Here is a 16,655-nt window from a genome sequence, read left to right as displayed (position 1 = left end):
ATGATAGCAAGTGTATCTGCCAATCATAGCTGTGGCAGTATGGCATGGGGAGACATACAGTCTCTGGTAGGCAGGTTCCAGGCCATTTAGAGCGGCCTAGGTCAGAACCTTTAGATGCATTATTAGGTGCACACTGGTTTAAAGACTGTACAGTTTCTATAAAAAATAACAAGGAGTCCCTGTGGCACCTTAGAGACTAACAAATTTATTTGGGCATAAGCTTTCGTGGGCTAGAACCCATTTCATCAGATGCATGGAGTGAAAATACAGGAGCACATATAAATACATGAAAGGATGGGGGTTGCTTTACCACCTGTGAGGTCAGTCTAACAAGATAAATCAATTAACAGCAGGATACCAAGGGAGGAAAAATAACTTTTGAAGTGGTAATGAGAGTGGTCCATTACAGACAGTTGACAAGAAGGTGTGAGTAACAGTAGGGGGAAATTAAGTTTAGATTTTGTAATGACCCAACTACTCCCAGTCTCTATTCAGGCCTAATGTGATGGTATCCAGTTTGCAAATTAATTCCAGTTCTGCAGCTTCACGCTGGAGTCTGTTTTTGAAGTTTTTTTGTTGAAGAATTGCCACTTTTAGGTCTGTTATTGAGTGACCAGAGAGATTGAAGTGTTCTCCTACTGGTTTTTTAATGTTATGATTCCTGATGTCAGATTTGTGTCCATTTATTCTTTTGTGTAGAGACTGTTCGGTTTGGCCAATGTACATGGCAAAGGGGCATTGCTGGCACATGGCATATAGCACATTGGTAGATATGCAGGTGAACAAGCCCTTGATGGTGTGGCTGATGTGGTTAGATCCTATGATGGAGTCCCTTGAATAGATATGTGGATAGAGTTGGCACCGGGCTTTGTAGTGTTGTACCAATAAAATAAAAACCAGCAGGATCTTATTAAAGGGAAAAAGGCAAAACACCACATTTATTGTGAATACAGAAAGAATCATAGTAAGCAGTTAGTTACAGCTGTAACATTCCATTCAATCTCATCTTTATTCACACATTCATTCATACACACACACACACACAGGTTCTGCAAGGTTGTTATCATAGTAAGCAGTTAGTTATAGCTATAACATTCCATTCAATCTCATATTTATTCACACATTCATTCATACACACACACACACACACACACACAGGTTCTGCAAAGTTGTTATCATAGTTACCAGCCTTAGAGTTGCTCATGCCAAGCCACTGGCCAGGTGGCCTGGACATGAGGAGGGAGCAGGGCCTTGTCAGATGCTCATCTGATGCTCCTGGAAGTTGGTTTGCAGAATCAGACCCCAAAGTTCTCACTTTTTAGAGTCTATTTTTATAGGAATTTCTTCCTAGGCCAGTCTGTGGGAATTGCTTCATCATGCTGTTGCTGAATCAATCAGCAGATGGCACATTCCTGACAGCTCCGTGCTGCTAGATGTTATCTTGTTCTTTGGTTCTCCCATTCTTGAGGCTGTTGGGTGGATTCCAGTCTGCCCTCCGGGGGTCCTCTGGTTATTTCCACTTGACGCCTTCTTCAGCCGATGGACACTGGATTCTTAGGCTGGCACCTCCCTGATCATTCAGTTATTATCCACACCAAGCATCCATCCACATACATCCTCTATCTCTATTTTAATCACAATTGTTAATATAACAAAAGGGCGGGGAGTCTCTGGGTGCTGTTTCTGTTGTTAGAGTATTGCTTTGAGTCTCTGTGAATTGCTTTGAGAACAGACTCTGTCTTAGAATGTACTAACACAATTAGCAGCTTGCAAGTTTCACACACAGAGGGAGAGAAACAGTACCAAAAACCAAGAGACCTCTTAATTAGTAATACCCTGGAATTTAAACTATGGGGAATCAAACTCATTTGTGATTTTAATACAGAACTTCTTTAATATGATCCAACAGTAGCAGGGTTTGGTTCCTGGGTTAGTGTTTTTGTTGTGTGGTGTATAGTTGCTGGTGAGTATTTGCTTCAGATTGGGGGCTGTCTGTAAGCAAGGTGCGTGAGGTAATATCTTCTATTGGACCAACTTCTGTTGGTGAGAGACTTAAGCTTTCAAACTACACAGAGCTATTCTTCCGGGCCTGTTGGGTTCCGGGATGTGGGCGGGTACAAACCCCCCCATGGCTAAAGGCCCCTCCCCCAGCCTCAGGAGAGGTGCCACTTAGTCTGGGACTCAAATAGATACAGGGGACAACAGAAGAAAAAACAAGGACAGGTGTGAGGATCAAAGAGTCAAAAATAGGGAATCTGAAAGAGACACCATGCAGAGAACCCCAGACAGCGCCCACTGCTCCTCGAAGCTGTCAAGGGAGACAGCGGACGTGGCCCAGAGGAATTCTGTCCGGATACCTGAGCAGAGAGAGGAACAGAAATAGGCCCCACAGTCGCAGAGAACCCCCTCGGCCAACATCCTCTCCCTTTCAGGGGAAGGTACTAAGAGCATCACAGCTAAATACAAGATCAAACAGATAGTTTAGCACAAGTAGTTAGCACATGGTCTAATCTAAGAAACCATTCAAGGGTGAAGCAGCCAATTAATACCGTGTAGTCATAGGACAAAAAGGAAGATTTTGACAACCTCAGGGAACTGATGGGCACGATCCCCTGGGAGAATAACATGAGGGGGAAAGGAGTCCAGGAGAGCTGGCTGTATTTTAAAGAATCCTTATTGAGGTTACAGGGACAAACCATCCTGATGTGTAGAAAGAATAGTAAATATGGCAGGCGACCAGCTTGACTTAACAGTGAAATCCTTGCTGATCTTAAACACAAAAAAGAAGCTTACAAGAAGTGGAAGATTGGACAAATGACCAGGGAAGAGTATAAAAATATTGCTCGGGCATGCAGGAGTGAAATCAGGAAGGCCAAATCACACTTGGAGTTGCAGCTAGGAAGAGATGTTAAGAGTAACAAGAAGGGTTTCTTCGGGTATGTTAGCAACAAGAAGAAAGTCAAAGAAAGTGTGGGCCCCTTACTGAAGGAGGGAGGCAACCTAGTGACAGAGGATGTGGAAAAAGCTAAGGTACTCAATGCTTTTTTTGCCTCTGTCTTCATGAACAAGGTCTGCTCCCAGACTGCTGCACTGGGCAGCACAGCATGGGGAGGAGGTGACCAGCCCTCTGTGGAGAAAGAAGTGGTTCGGGACTATTTATAAAAGCTGGACAAGCACAAGTCCATGGAGCCAAATGTGCTGCATCTGAGAGTGCTAAAGGAGTTGGCAGATGTGATTGCAGAGCCATTGGCCATTATCTTTGAAAACTCATGGCGATCGGGGGAGGTCCCGGACGACTGGAAAAAGGCTAATGTAGTGCCCATCTTTAAAAAAGGGAAGAAGGAGGATCCTGGGAACTACAGGCCAGTCAGCCTCACCTCAGTCCCTGGAAAAATCATGGAGCAGGTCCTCAAGGAATCAATTCCGAAGCACTTAGAGGAGAGGAAAGTGACCAGGAACAGTCAGCATGGATTCACCAAGGGCAAGTCATGCCTGACTAATCTAATTGCCTTCTATGACGAGATAACTGGCTCTGTGTATGAGGGGAAAGCAGTGGACGTGTTGTTCCTTAACTTTAGCAAAGCTTTTGACATGGTCTCCCACAGTATTCTTGCCAGTAAGTTAAAGAAGTATGGGCTGGATGAATGGACGATAAGATGGATAGAAAGTTGGCTAGATTGTCGGGCTCAACGGGTAGTGATCAATGGCTCCATGTCTAGTTGGCAGCCAGTATCAAGTGGAGTGCCCCAAGGGTCGGTCCTTGGGCCAGTTTTGTTCAATATCTTCATTAATGATCTGGAGGATGGGGTGGATTGCACCCTCAGCAAGTTTGCAGATGACACTAAACTGGGAGGAGAGGTAGATACGCTGGAGGGTAGGGATAGGATACAGAGGGACCTAGACAAATTAGAGGATTGGGCCAAAAGAAATCTGATGAGGTTCAACAAGGACAAGTGCAGAGCACTTAGAACGGAAGAATCCCATGCACCGCTACAGACTAGGGACTGAATGGCTAGGCAGCAGTTCTGCAGAAAAGGGTGAGGGGTTACAGTGGACAAGAAGCTGGATATGAATCAACAGTGTGCCCTTGTTGCCAAGAAGGCCAATGGCATTTTGGGATGTATAAGTAGGGGGATTGCCAGCAGATTGAGTGACGTGATCATTCCCCTGTATTCGACATTGGTGAGGCCTCATCTGGAGTACTGTGTTCAGTTTTGGGCCCCACATCCCACAAGAAGGATGTGGAAAAATTGGAAAACGTCCAACGGAGGGTAGCAAAAATGATCAGGGGACAGGAGCACATGACTTATGAGGAGAGGCTGAGGGAACTGGGATTGTTTAGTCTGCGGAAGAGAAGAATGAGGGGGGATTTGATAGCTGCTTTCAACTACCTGAAAGGGCGTTCCAAAGAGGATGGATCTAGACTGTTCTCAGTGGTAGCAGATGACAGGACAAGGAGTAATGGTCTCAAGTTGCAGTGGGGGAGGTTTAGGTTGGATATTTGGAAAAACTTTTTCACTAGGAGGGTGGTGAAGCACTGGAATGGGTTACCTAGGGAGGTGGTGGAATCTCCTTCCTTAGAAGTTTTTAAGGTCAGGCTTGAGAAAGCCTTGGCTGGGATGAGTTAGTTGGGGATTGGTCCTGCTTTGAGCAGGGGGTTGGACTAGATGACCTCCTGAGGTCCCTTCCAACCCTGATATTCTATGAAGGTCGATGGGCTACTGATTGTTGTAATAAGCCATAAATCCGGAGCCTTTATGAAGAACATGATTTTTAGGGCTAGTCTACTCTGGCAACACTAAAGCACTGCCATGGCAGTGCTTTAACGTGGCTTGTGTGGTCATGGCGCAGCTCCATGAGGGGCGTAGCCCACCTCCACAAGGGGCATAGCTCCCAGTGCTGGGGCACTGTTCACACTGGCGCTTTGTAGTGCTGAAACTTGCTGTTTTTTAACATCCCTGAGCGAGAAAGTTGCAGCGCTATAAAGTGCCAGTGTAGACAAGCTCTTAGTGTCTCACAAAGTTATGAATTTAAGCACCAGGCTCATCTTTTGAAAGTGTTTAGTACCTTCTGGCTCACCTCCCTTCTCTGGGTTTGCCAGTTGCACAACTCCTGCCTCCCAGGGAGTAAACTATAGGCTACCTACCTCTATAATCCCAAACAGACCTCCCTTATTTCCAGGAATGACTACAGACTACTTCCTATAGTCAGGGGCGGCTCTACAAATTTTGCTGCGCCAAGCAGTCGCCACTGAATTGCCGCCATGCCCCGCCCCTCCCCACACACACACAGTGGGGGGGGGTGAGAAAACCTGGTTTTGTGCTGGAAATGGCCCAACTTGATTATCATACACATTGTAAGGAGAGTGATCACTTTAGATAAGCTATTACCAGCAGGAGAATGGGGTGGGAGGAGGTATTTTTTCATGCTTTGTGTGTATATAAAAAGATCTTCTACACTTTCCACAGTATGCATCCGATGAAGTGAGCTGTAGCTCACGAAAGCTTATGTTCAAATAAATTGGTTAGTCTCTAAGGTGCCACAAGTACTCCTTTTCTTTTTGAGAATACAGACTAACACGGCTGTTACTCTGAAACCAGGTGAAACCAGTGGCTGGAGAGTAAGCTGCATATGTTCTACTTAGGCTCATCCTAGCAATCATGGTGTTAACTTTTGTGTGCTTGATCTTACAACCTTAATGTTGTCTAAATGCTAATCTTTTTGCATTGATTTGTGGCACAACAGGTCAAATTAATAAGCACTTCCTATCTTCAAAGTGTCTGAGCAAGCTCTGTAATTAAGCCTTTCTAATATAGTGAAGGAAGGTCACACCTTTGAGGATATTTAAGGGAGTTGTTGAAATAAGCTGCCACATCTCAATGCTTTTATTAACAAGTATTTAAATACAATATCTTCAGTGAATGACACGAGCCCTTGCAGAGCTCTGACTCAGACACAAAACAATAAGACACATATTATCAGTTCATAGAAAAGTGGTACGTTATTATGAGGGATAGCATGTGATTAGGTATTTAAAGACTGTGTTGCAGTTAGAACTGGTTGGAATTTCTTTTTTTCCTGCAGGAAATTTTGACATTTTATCAAACAGAAAGAAACACCACACTGAAAACTGTTCTGTTTTCAGCTACCAACAACTGACAATTTTCACCCCAAACCAAAACATTTTCAACTAAAAATTGAAAATGTTTCAGCTGAAAATTATTGGCTTCCAGGTTTCTGGGGTTGTTGTTGGTGGTGGTCTTTGTTTTTTTTAAAATAGGAAAACGTGCACTTCTGTGAAAATCTTTGTTTCGTCAACATCTAGTTGTCCATGGGAAAAAAAGTTGTTGATGGAATTTTTTTTTTACTAGTTCTAATTGCAGTGCAGATGTCCAGGATAACACAGCTATGGTTGCACATGCAATCTTAACTTTAGCGCTTCATGACTCAAGTGCTTAACCATAGAAACTTAACATCTTCTAAATATGGTGGGGAAAGGCAGTTAAAGGGAATTTTGCAGTTTGTAAAGAGAAAAGAAATTACATATGCAAAATGGTTTGGCTGGACTGCACTGGAATACTCACCCTCATTCATGGTGCATCACCCAGACCAGTGCAAGGCCTAGAGAGCTCATAATTGCACTTAAGCTCCTTGAGGCCCTGTCTCATTCCAGGCAGCTCAGGTGATCTGTCTGTTCATTACCCAGCTGAGTCAGCCAAACATCCTTGCATAGCACACGCCTTCTTCTGGCAGCTCAGATGCAGGTACCTCCAGAGCTCCAGTTTGTTTAGGATTGTCCCTAGCCACGTCTGGTGGTGATGGATCTCATTTGTAAAGGACATAGCTATGGGAAATGGGAGAGCAAATCAAAGCTTTTATGTGGTGGTTTCTTATTCATTGGTCATTCCCCCTGAGAAGGACAGAAAAGGAGAGATGGAAAATGGTGGAACGACTCAGCAGAAAACACCCCTGGTTTAGTCAGTAAGATTGTTTTCCCTCAGGGGATAGTGTTCAAAAGAAATTAAAGAGAAAATTCCCAAGCTGGGGGTTCAGCCATGACCTTTGACCTCTTGATATACAGCCCAACAACATTCTCTCACAGAAAACTTGTCTTACAACCTTACCCATGGAAATCAGTGTCAGAGGAAGGGCAACGGAGCCAAAGTTAACCCCGTGGCCACTAGGGCCCCTGCACCCTATCACAGAGGGATTCTGGGTGAACATCTGGTTCCACTGAAGTGAATGGGAGTTTTACCATTGAGCTAAATGGGACCAGGGGATGTCAGCCTTTGTACCCTTTTCTGAAATTTTAAAAGAACGAGAGGCTACCTCAGCCTCCCTCCCCCTGTGGCTCACATTCACCAAAAGGTCTAGAGCAGAGGTATTATGATCAGCAAGGAGGGCGATCCAGTGTAACTATTCCTGCTAATGCCCAGTGCATGTTGCAATTGTAATACATAAAATTGCAATCTTGGCAAGTCACAGATTATTACAAGTGTCAGCAACATGCTCTGGATGCCATAAAAGGCATGCAGATTAAACACTGCCCCTCTCTTTAATAATTTACAATCTAAGGGCCTGATCCAGAGCCCATGGAAGTCAATGGGCCATGGAAGTCAACAGGAGTGTCTCCCATTGATGCTAATGGATGGATCAAGACCCAAAAATGCAGATACAAATGAGAAAACCCAGGCTGGCAGACCCAGAGGCAGGAATTTTACCATTGACCTCAGTGACCAGGATGTCACCCTTAGATTAGATAAGCAGCATAGGGGTAAAGGGTAAAAGCACCAGTATGGTATTTGATGAAACAAAGTTTGTTTGGCAGTACGCTAACTATATAGTCCAACTAATTCAAGTATCAAGGACAACACCATCATTTTAATCATAAAAATGATCTTTCCCCCACCCTAATCAGCGAGGTATTCTGATATAGAAAATTCTGTAAAATCTAGTTACATGGTTACAGACTGTACATCTGCCAAACCCTTTCATACAATAACCCTGAAACGTTAAATCTGGACATGCTGCCCTCCCTCCCCTTAGGTGACGTTTGCAGCATGCACAGAATTCTTGTCCGAGGGAGGCAGACTTTTTTTTCCCCTGCAGAAAATCTGCTGGACTTCTGCCTTTTGCCTCCCAGAGACCGCTATGGCACCAGAACAGCCTGAGCTGGCTGAGGCTGACTCGTCAGGTGGGCGGCCGCAAACAGCTAGTAGGCGGGTGGCTGGTGCGTTTTTTCCTCAAGTGAAAAGTCACAGCAACCGTCTTGGAGGTAAAGTTGGCCACACAGGGCTGCTGAGGTCACAGGGCCACACGGGGACGTGGGGTGGGGGGGGGGGGGCTTGAGGCAGGGCCACGTGGGGGGGGGGCACTGAAGATGCTGTGCCTAGGGGCGCGTAAGGTGTAAATCCGGCCATGCCAGTAGATGGCTGTTTGGTTGCTTATCTGAAGTGAGCTGGTGGCTCCATCCAGGTTTTCGTGGCTAGGTAGACATCAGCTTTAGCTGAATTCTCTCAAGAGAAAAAAGGGCTGACTAAGCCTGAAGACTGAACTATCTTCTCATCCACAGGGTGGCCTGGAGGAAGCTTGGCCTGCTGCTAATTTCTTGTAGATATTGGAGCTAGCCAGAAAATGGGGAGTAACTTTTGCTCTTTCTCCCTTTTGTGGGAGAAAAGTGATCATTTTTAATTGTGGTGGGGACCAAGTAATTTTCTCTCTCAAATTACCAAAAATATTTAGTCTAGAGAAACAAGAAATGGTTGGCCAACTCTTACGAATTCCCTCTCTCTCTCACTGACAATTCAGGGATGTGACTCTACTCTTAGCCCTGGTCTACACTGGGGGGGGAGGGGCAGGGCGCGTGGATCAATCTAAATTAAGCAACTTCAGCTACGTGAATAACGTAGCTGAAGTCGACATACTTAGATCGACTTACAGTGGTGTCTCCACCACAGTGAGTCGACTGCTGCCGCTCCCCCGTCACTCCACTGGCGCTGGAGTACAGGAGTCGATGGCAGAGCGCTCGGGGATCGATTTATCATATCTAGACTATACGGGATAAATCGATCCCCACTGGATTGATCGCTGCCCGCCGATGCGGCGGGTAGTGAAGACATACCTGAGTTACAGGGGGTTCTTTTATATACTTTAGGTGACAATAAAGACCAAGGAAAATAGCCATCATTCATAACTGTGATGATTTTATTAATAAAGAAAGGAAAACAAAACAAACAAAACACAAATGACAGAACATTAATTATAAATTGGCTACTTCCATTGCAATCTCGTTTTTATGCCTCTGTGGAGAGTTTTTAACAGAGATTACACTTTGAGGGTGAGCCCACCTCTGATGGGCGTTTTGCTCTTGGTAAATTGAGGCCCAGGTCTTCTCTCCCAAAATTATTGTGAGTCCAGTCTTAGTATCTCTTAGGAAACTAAAAGCTGTTTATGGATGGACAAAATTTTAAGGGCCGATGGATCCTGTCAAGTTGTCATTGATAACCTAAACCAGTTTATAAAAAGGCAGAGTAAGCATTCTTAACTAACTCCTATCAAAGTTGTTTAAATCAGTTGCTTAGAAGAAGCCATTTAAGGAGTTCTCTTAAAACAGGCCACTTAGCAAATATCTTAAATCCAATTAAACCCACTATTTCTCTGTTTACAAGTGTTTAGCCTCTGTCTCCTCTCCAGGAATATATGGTCTAACCATTTGGTGATTAACAGGAGAAGCTGTCAATATTTTAGATTACAGTATCATTTCAATATCCCAATAAAATCATTACAAGAGTTTTCTAATCTAATCCCTTGGCAGTGTTTTTTGACTGCTTCCACCTCATCTGTGATGATTGTCTTTCGGTTGGAAGGTAGCCTTTCTTTGCTACTGCTGTGTGATATAGTTTTCTGCAGGGTGGATTGATTTAAATCACTAGTCAGGAAGACTCGATTTAATCATGGATTTCTACATAAAAGTGCATTCTTATTGGTTGTTATAACCTAAATACATATTCTTCACAACTCAGAGATAGATGTAGGTTTCATTTTTAGAAGGTACACCTATACATTTTTAAAGTGATTTATTTTGAAAACTTTTCAGATTAGTTTTACAGCTATATCAGAAAATGAATAATTGTTTGGTTATTTCATTTACCAAAGGAAATTCAAGCAGATATTTGTGAAGTCATTGGGAGGTGAACTATCTCCAGTTCAACAGGTTAATCATTAATATTTGGAGGATTTTCTTTCCATGCTGTATTAGAAGGAGAACATGACCAGACAGACACTGAAATTGTTTTATTTAACTAAAACAACAATGTTATGTATTCTGGATTTTTTTCTTCAACAGCAAACATATAATATTTTAACAAAACAAGCATATGAATTTTTGAATTTAGTTAAACATTCAAGTTTTTTAAAATCAGGTTTGTTTTTGTTAAAATTGTTTTTAACTAAAATAGTTAAATGAAACATTTAAAAAAACAACAACAATGTAAAATCTACTATGTCAGCCAGGTCAACATGAGAAACTTAAAATATTGGCTTCTAATATTAAAATATTAGCTGCTAACTCAATCGTCTTTACCTTCATTTTCCTGTTTGTTCATAATCTGGAAAAGAAAAATAAGCTTTCCTGCTTTTTCAGGTCCCAAACAATTTCTCAATTTGGAATGAATTGGTCCAAAAGAAGAAAATACTTTTTCTATACCAGCAGAAGAAGCTACTGCTGTTAAAAGTGAGATTATCACTTCAACAATCTCCGAATCGAACTGCTTAAGTGACTTCTACCAGTTCACTGATGTGACTTTCTTGAAAACAGCAACAGCAAACATATATTTCTTGAATGGTTCTTATTCCCAAACTGGGTCTCTTTTACGGCCCTGCTGCCATTATAGGCTTTCCCTTCTAGTGAGAGAATGGTATGGTAGATCTCAAATCAATTTATTTATTTAAAAACAATTTTGCTGTTAACAAGCATGTTACCTCTGGAGACACAAATCCACAATTTGAGAACTGCAAAACTAAACATCTCTGATGATATCTTCTAAACTGAGCACTGAGTCCCATTGGGTAGATAGAAAGATTGACCTAAATAATCTATACAGAAGCCCCTGGACCCCATACTATTGGGTCCCTAATCCATGAACTATTTGAACTCATTTACAAAACTTTTCTTAAACATTACATAAATATATTGTCTCGTACTATAGAATTAGAATTTATAATCCCCATTCCATGATGAGATATCTATGAGCTATAATGTATCTTAATTAAAACTATCTTTAGATAGATTTTTTCCTCAAAAAAAAATTATCTAAAAAATCTGATTTAAATAAAAAACACGATTTTTTAAAAAGTTATTTATTTATTTATTTTAAATCACTGATTTTTATGCACCCTGGTTTTCTGCTTTTTCTTAGTTCTCTGTGGCCTCTCGCTTGTGAAGGGACAAGATGAGTTGAGGAATGCTTCAGCATAGTAGCAGAGAGTGAGTGAACAGTACTCACTTCAGAATTTATACTCTTCTCCTTCCTATTTTCATGAAATTATAGGAAAACACCTCTTTCAGACTTGTTTAGATTCAAATTTGGCTGCTGTTATCCTTTCCTTGGCTCCATGTCTTTTTGGTGGTATCTTCAGCTCCTCAAATTGCAGTCTGATTAATGAATGTGCAACACACTTCTAAATGTTTTTGTTCTTCTGTGGCAGGAAAGTATCAGAAAACTTTTAAAGTTTTAATTCTTTTTATTCAGTCTATTTTCTGAGATATTTTTTCAGTTTTATTAGAGTTAAACAGGAAATGAAATTCTGTTTTCAAAAAGTCCAAACACCCCTACTCTTTACGTAAATGCTTTAATTCTCAAAGCAATCTTTTTCGAAGGCAATAATTTTTAAAGAGAGTTTTTTGCTTAAACAGCTATTTAAAGAATTGTTTCATTCTTCATAACAATTTTTGTAGAGATTATTCTTGTCTTCCTGAGTTGGATGACTGGTTCCATAAGTTTACCAAATAGCTAAATAATTAATTCCCCAATAATATAAGTACACTCTATTTAAATGGCCTCTTATATTAGTAATTAGGTTATCAAGAACATTAGATTCCATGGTGGTCCATCAAGCATTTTACCATTTACAATGGTAGCAATTATATTAGGAAATTACATTAGAAGATTTCCATTCAGTAAGCGTTTTACAAGGTCATGCCATCTCTACACTTACGAAATAAACAAAGGTTTTCTATAAAATATTTCTCAGCTATAAATGTTTTTCTTAAGGCTTCTAGGAGGAAGATTTTACAGTGATTACAAAAGAATCTACTTTACTGCCTAGTTTTATGGTTCTATTAACACATCCTTATGTATGACTCCTTTTTGCTCTTAACATCCTCTTAAAATTGGGACCTAACTTTTGTGTAAGGTCCGTTATTTGAGATAAACCCATCTCTTTGCCAGCTGATGTTTTAGGTAGGAGATGTGTCCTTGTGAAGGAGTGCCCATCCCACACAAACCTTGAGTGAGTTATTGTGGGCCAGGAGAGAACAATTAACCTTAGATGCTGAACCTAGAGGGGAACCAGGGATTGATAGGGCCTAATGGCAGATGAAACCCAGCTTTCTGAACATTGAAACTGACTGGGGGGAGGGCAGGGAGACAGTTGCCTTGGACAATAAAGGAGAAGCAGCAGGGGATGAGGAATGGTCTCAGATCAGGAAGAAGAAAAAAGACTAGATATATCAGGATCTGAGTATGAAGGAATCCAGAGAAATGAAAAACAAAAACAGGATAAAGTCAATATTTCATAATTGTCAAATGAGTGCAGGCCCTCCGATGGGGGGTGGTGGCAAATGGGGCAATTGCCCAGGGGCCCGGTGATTTAAAAGGGCCCGGGGGCCCCCAGCCGCCACAGCTGCTGTGGCCCAGAACTGCTCTCCGCAGGCCTGAATGAGTGACAGGAGATGTGAACACTGAAAATGGATCTATTGATTAGAATATACACATAAGGAGCAAGATGAAAAACTTAAAACTGTAACCTTAGGGAACCTGAAAGTTACTTGTCAACTGCGTAAATTCCTGACAGAAGCACGAGGGGTTGTGCATGGAGTGCTGCTAGAATTGTCTGAGGATGATATCAAAAAGAGTATAGGTGAAGATAAAGTATTGTTTTTAAAATGGCTACTTTAGTACAAGAGAGGGAGAAAACTGGCCATCTATGGCTGGATGTATAACACTTAAAGGTGAGACACTTTTGAATAGGATCCAAATTGGGCATCAATCTTGTTGGGCTAAATCATAGGTGTCCCCCTCTTCCCCCCGCCCCATGATGTGCTGTAATTGTCCAGGATTTGGACATGTGGCAGCGATTTGTAAGGGAACATTGAGGTGCAGTAAATGTGGAGGAAATCACTCATATGAGAACTGTGTAGAGGGAACACAACCTAAAAGCAGGTTTCAGAGTAACAGCCGTGTTAGTCTGTATTCGCAAAAAGAAAAGGAGTACTTGTGGCACCTTAGAGACTAACCAATTTATTTGAGCATAAGCTTTCGTGAGCTACAGCTCGTCTTCTGCAGTTTCCACAGTATGCATCCGATGAAGTGAGCTGTAGCTCACGAAAGCTTATGCTTAAATAAATTGGTTAGTCTCTAACCTAAAAGCAGCAAAAGGTAACCACTGCAGCAAATAGAAAAATACTCAAGTAAGAGAAAAGATGTACAGGGGCAGCAGAACACATCTCTGGTCAGGGAGGAGACTATGAGAGGAATGGGAGATCATGTATTGCTTGTAGGTATAGAGAAGTTTATAGCATTCATTACAGAAGTATTTAATTGCACCCTGCAGATGGGGGGGCGGCAGGAACTGGAAAGAGTAAAATCATAGCAAAAGCAGCAGAAAAATATCTAAAGATGGACAACCGCTCAATAGACCGCATTCATGTGATTTTAAATGAAGGCAATAATACATCTTAAATAACATGGTCTTAATAATCCTTAGCTGAGGTACAAATAGTTTCATAATGCATGGACAGGAATTTAGGAAAGGTATCTTTGAAATCGGAAAAAAGCCTGATGTAATATATGTGCAAGAAACATGGCTAACGAGTAAACTTGTTTTCAGTCTATGAGGATATATGATATACTCCAGAGGGATCAAGAGGCTGCCAGAGTAGGAGTGGTCTGTATATTTATAAAAGAGGGTCTTAGATATGTCAATATGGATGTGCAGAAACTAAGTTTTGAATATAACGCTATTGAGATTCCCATACAAAAAAAAAGCTCTGATTAATTTTAAGATGGACATTATAAATACATATAGTTTATTTTATCATTCGAAAAGCTAGCTAATATAAAAAAATTCATAATTTTCAGAGACTTTAATATTCATAATGATCTGTGGGAAAGAAAACTGACCTAAACTGTAAATGCTAGAACACTTTGTTGATATGCATAACCTGGTCATATGGAATGCAGGAGCACCTACTAGATTTAATTCAGTGGATGGATCCTTTTCTGTTTTATATCTGGGAAATTCAAAAAGAAGATGGCCTTGGTACTTTTACTTCCCATTCCAAGGAAATGTCAAAAACACAAAAGAGTTCTGACCTGGAATTTTTGAAAAGTTGATCAGGGCCTTTTCAAGATTAAATGTGATGAATACTTATGTAGTGATTGTACAGGTTGCCAGGTGTCCTGTGCTCGACCAGCACACCCGGTCAAAAAGGGGCCCTGGCGGCTCCGGTCAGCACCACCGACCGAGCCATTAAAAGTCCGGTTGCCAGTGCTGCAGGTCTAAGACAGGCTAGTCCCTACCTGTCCTGGCACCGTGCTGTGCCCCGGAAGCAGCCAGTAGGTCTGACTCCTAGGCGGGGTGGGGGGGGGAGTGCCACAGGGCTCCGCATACTGCCCCGCCCCAAGCACCAGCTCCGCACTCCCATTGGACAGGAGCCTACCTTAGCCCCGCTGCACCGCCGACCAGGAGCCGCCTGAGGTAAGCCTGCACCCCAACCCCTGCCCCAGCCCTGAGCCCCCCCCAAACCCAGAGCCCCCTCCTGCACCCTGAACCCCTCATCCCTGGCCCCAGCCCAGATCCTGCACCCCCAGCCCAGAACCAGTACCCCCTCCCACATCCCAACTCCCTGCCTCAACCCACAGCCCTCTCCCACATTCCAAATCCCTCGGCCCTACCCCCCAGCTTGGAGACCCCTCCTGCACCCCAAACCCCTCATCCCCAGAGCCTGCACCCCCAGCCTGAGCCCTCAGCCCCTCCTGCACCCCAACTCTCTGCCCCAGCCTGGAGACCCCTCCCGCACCGTGAACCCCTCATTTCTGGCCCCACCCCGGAGCCCGCACCCCCAGTTAGAGCCCTCCCACACCCCAACCCTCTGCCCCAGCCCAGTGACAGTGAGTGAGGGTGGGGGAGAGCGAGCCACCGAGGGAGGGGGACTGTAGTGAGCAGGGGCAGGGCATTGGGGAAGGGGCAGGGCTAGGGTTTTCGGTTTTGTGCAGTTAGAAAGTTGGCAACCCTACAAATGGCATGCAGATAAGAAGGTATTGATGATGAGGAGGAGGATGTTTAGAACATTGATAAGACCAGTTTTAAACTACGGATGCCAAGCTTTTGGTTCTGCCTCAGAAACAACTTGTATGATATGCTGGCCCATGTCAGCTCGCTCGGGTTCACAGGGCTGTTTTATTGCCGTGTAGACATCTGGGCTCGGGCTGGAGACTGGGCTCTGAGACCCACCCCCAGACAGGGCCGAGAGCTCGTGCCCCAGCCTGAGGCTGAACATCTACACGGCAATTTTACAGCCCCGCAGCCTGAGACCCACGACCCTGAGTCAGCTGACACAGGCCAGCCGCGGGTGTTTGATTTGCGGTGTAGATCTAAGTTCCCTCCAAGCTGTGTGGCCGTGCAGCAGCCTATGAAGCACCGCGCAGGTGGTTGGGGCTGCGGCAGGGAGAGATGCCTCGCCCCCGACCCTGGATCTGCTGCGGCGCACAGCACTGGGTTTATAATGGTGGCAGGCCCACGCTCAGCAGGGTCCCCGCCGGCCCAGCTCGGTGCTCCACTTCACTAGCGCTGGCTCCTCTCCTCTCTGGACCTTCCCCCACGCTCCTCTAGGCTCACCGGCCCAGGGCTTCGCTCCGCCCCCACCCTCCGTCACCGGCAGAGTGACACACACACGTGTGTGTGTGTGTGCGTGCGCGTGCGTGTAAAGGAGCCCACAGCTGCTGCCGTTCCTCCCGGCGTTCCAGTGGGACTTTGTTACCCTGGAAGGGGGGGGGTCTTATATAGTCACCAGAGGGCCAAGTCACAAAGAGAGAGAACTTTGAGTCACTGGGTGGGGAGGGGGGAGGCTACAGCATGAGCAGCTGACAGAAAGGGGTGCCAGGTGGGACAAAAAGCCCCACCCCCAAGGAAGTGCACTTGCCGTGAGTGGACCCCTTCGCAGTCCTGTTCTGTTATAAGATGCTGTGGTTGGTTGGTTCGTTTTTTGACCCAGCACTTCTTAGAGCATTCACAATTTGCAATTCAATATTTTACACAAAACACAAATTGCAGTAAACGTTGGTTATAACATTGTACAACAGAGCATCAAAGCAAAGAATAGACTGTTAAAGTAAAATGGAAATTACAACAGCTGCAATTTAGGGTTTGTATAA

At 43.7% G+C, this 16,655-nt stretch overlaps 1 protein-coding gene and 1 long non-coding RNA gene across 2 annotated transcripts in view; both read left to right on the top strand.

Annotated features, from left to right (window-relative positions):
- LOC102943860 (24-hydroxycholesterol 7-alpha-hydroxylase) overlaps nucleotides 1-16,655 on the top strand; it is a 61,704-nt gene that overhangs the window by 2,598 nt on the left and 42,451 nt on the right. The gene's annotated exons all lie outside the window — the stretch shown is intronic.
- Nucleotides 733-1,953, top strand: LOC122464906. Its single transcript, XR_006289332.1, has 3 exons — nucleotides 733-870; nucleotides 1,767-1,773; nucleotides 1,916-1,953. It is a non-coding gene; the product is annotated as an uncharacterized LOC122464906 (long non-coding RNA).

This window comes from Chelonia mydas, chromosome 3, assembly GCF_015237465.2.
Source record: "Chelonia mydas isolate rCheMyd1 chromosome 3, rCheMyd1.pri.v2, whole genome shotgun sequence".
In the NCBI taxonomy this organism is placed as follows: Eukaryota; Metazoa; Chordata; order Testudines; family Cheloniidae; genus Chelonia; species Chelonia mydas.
The sequence above is the reverse complement of the archived record's forward strand: the minus strand, read 5'-3'. Positions and strand labels throughout refer to the sequence as shown.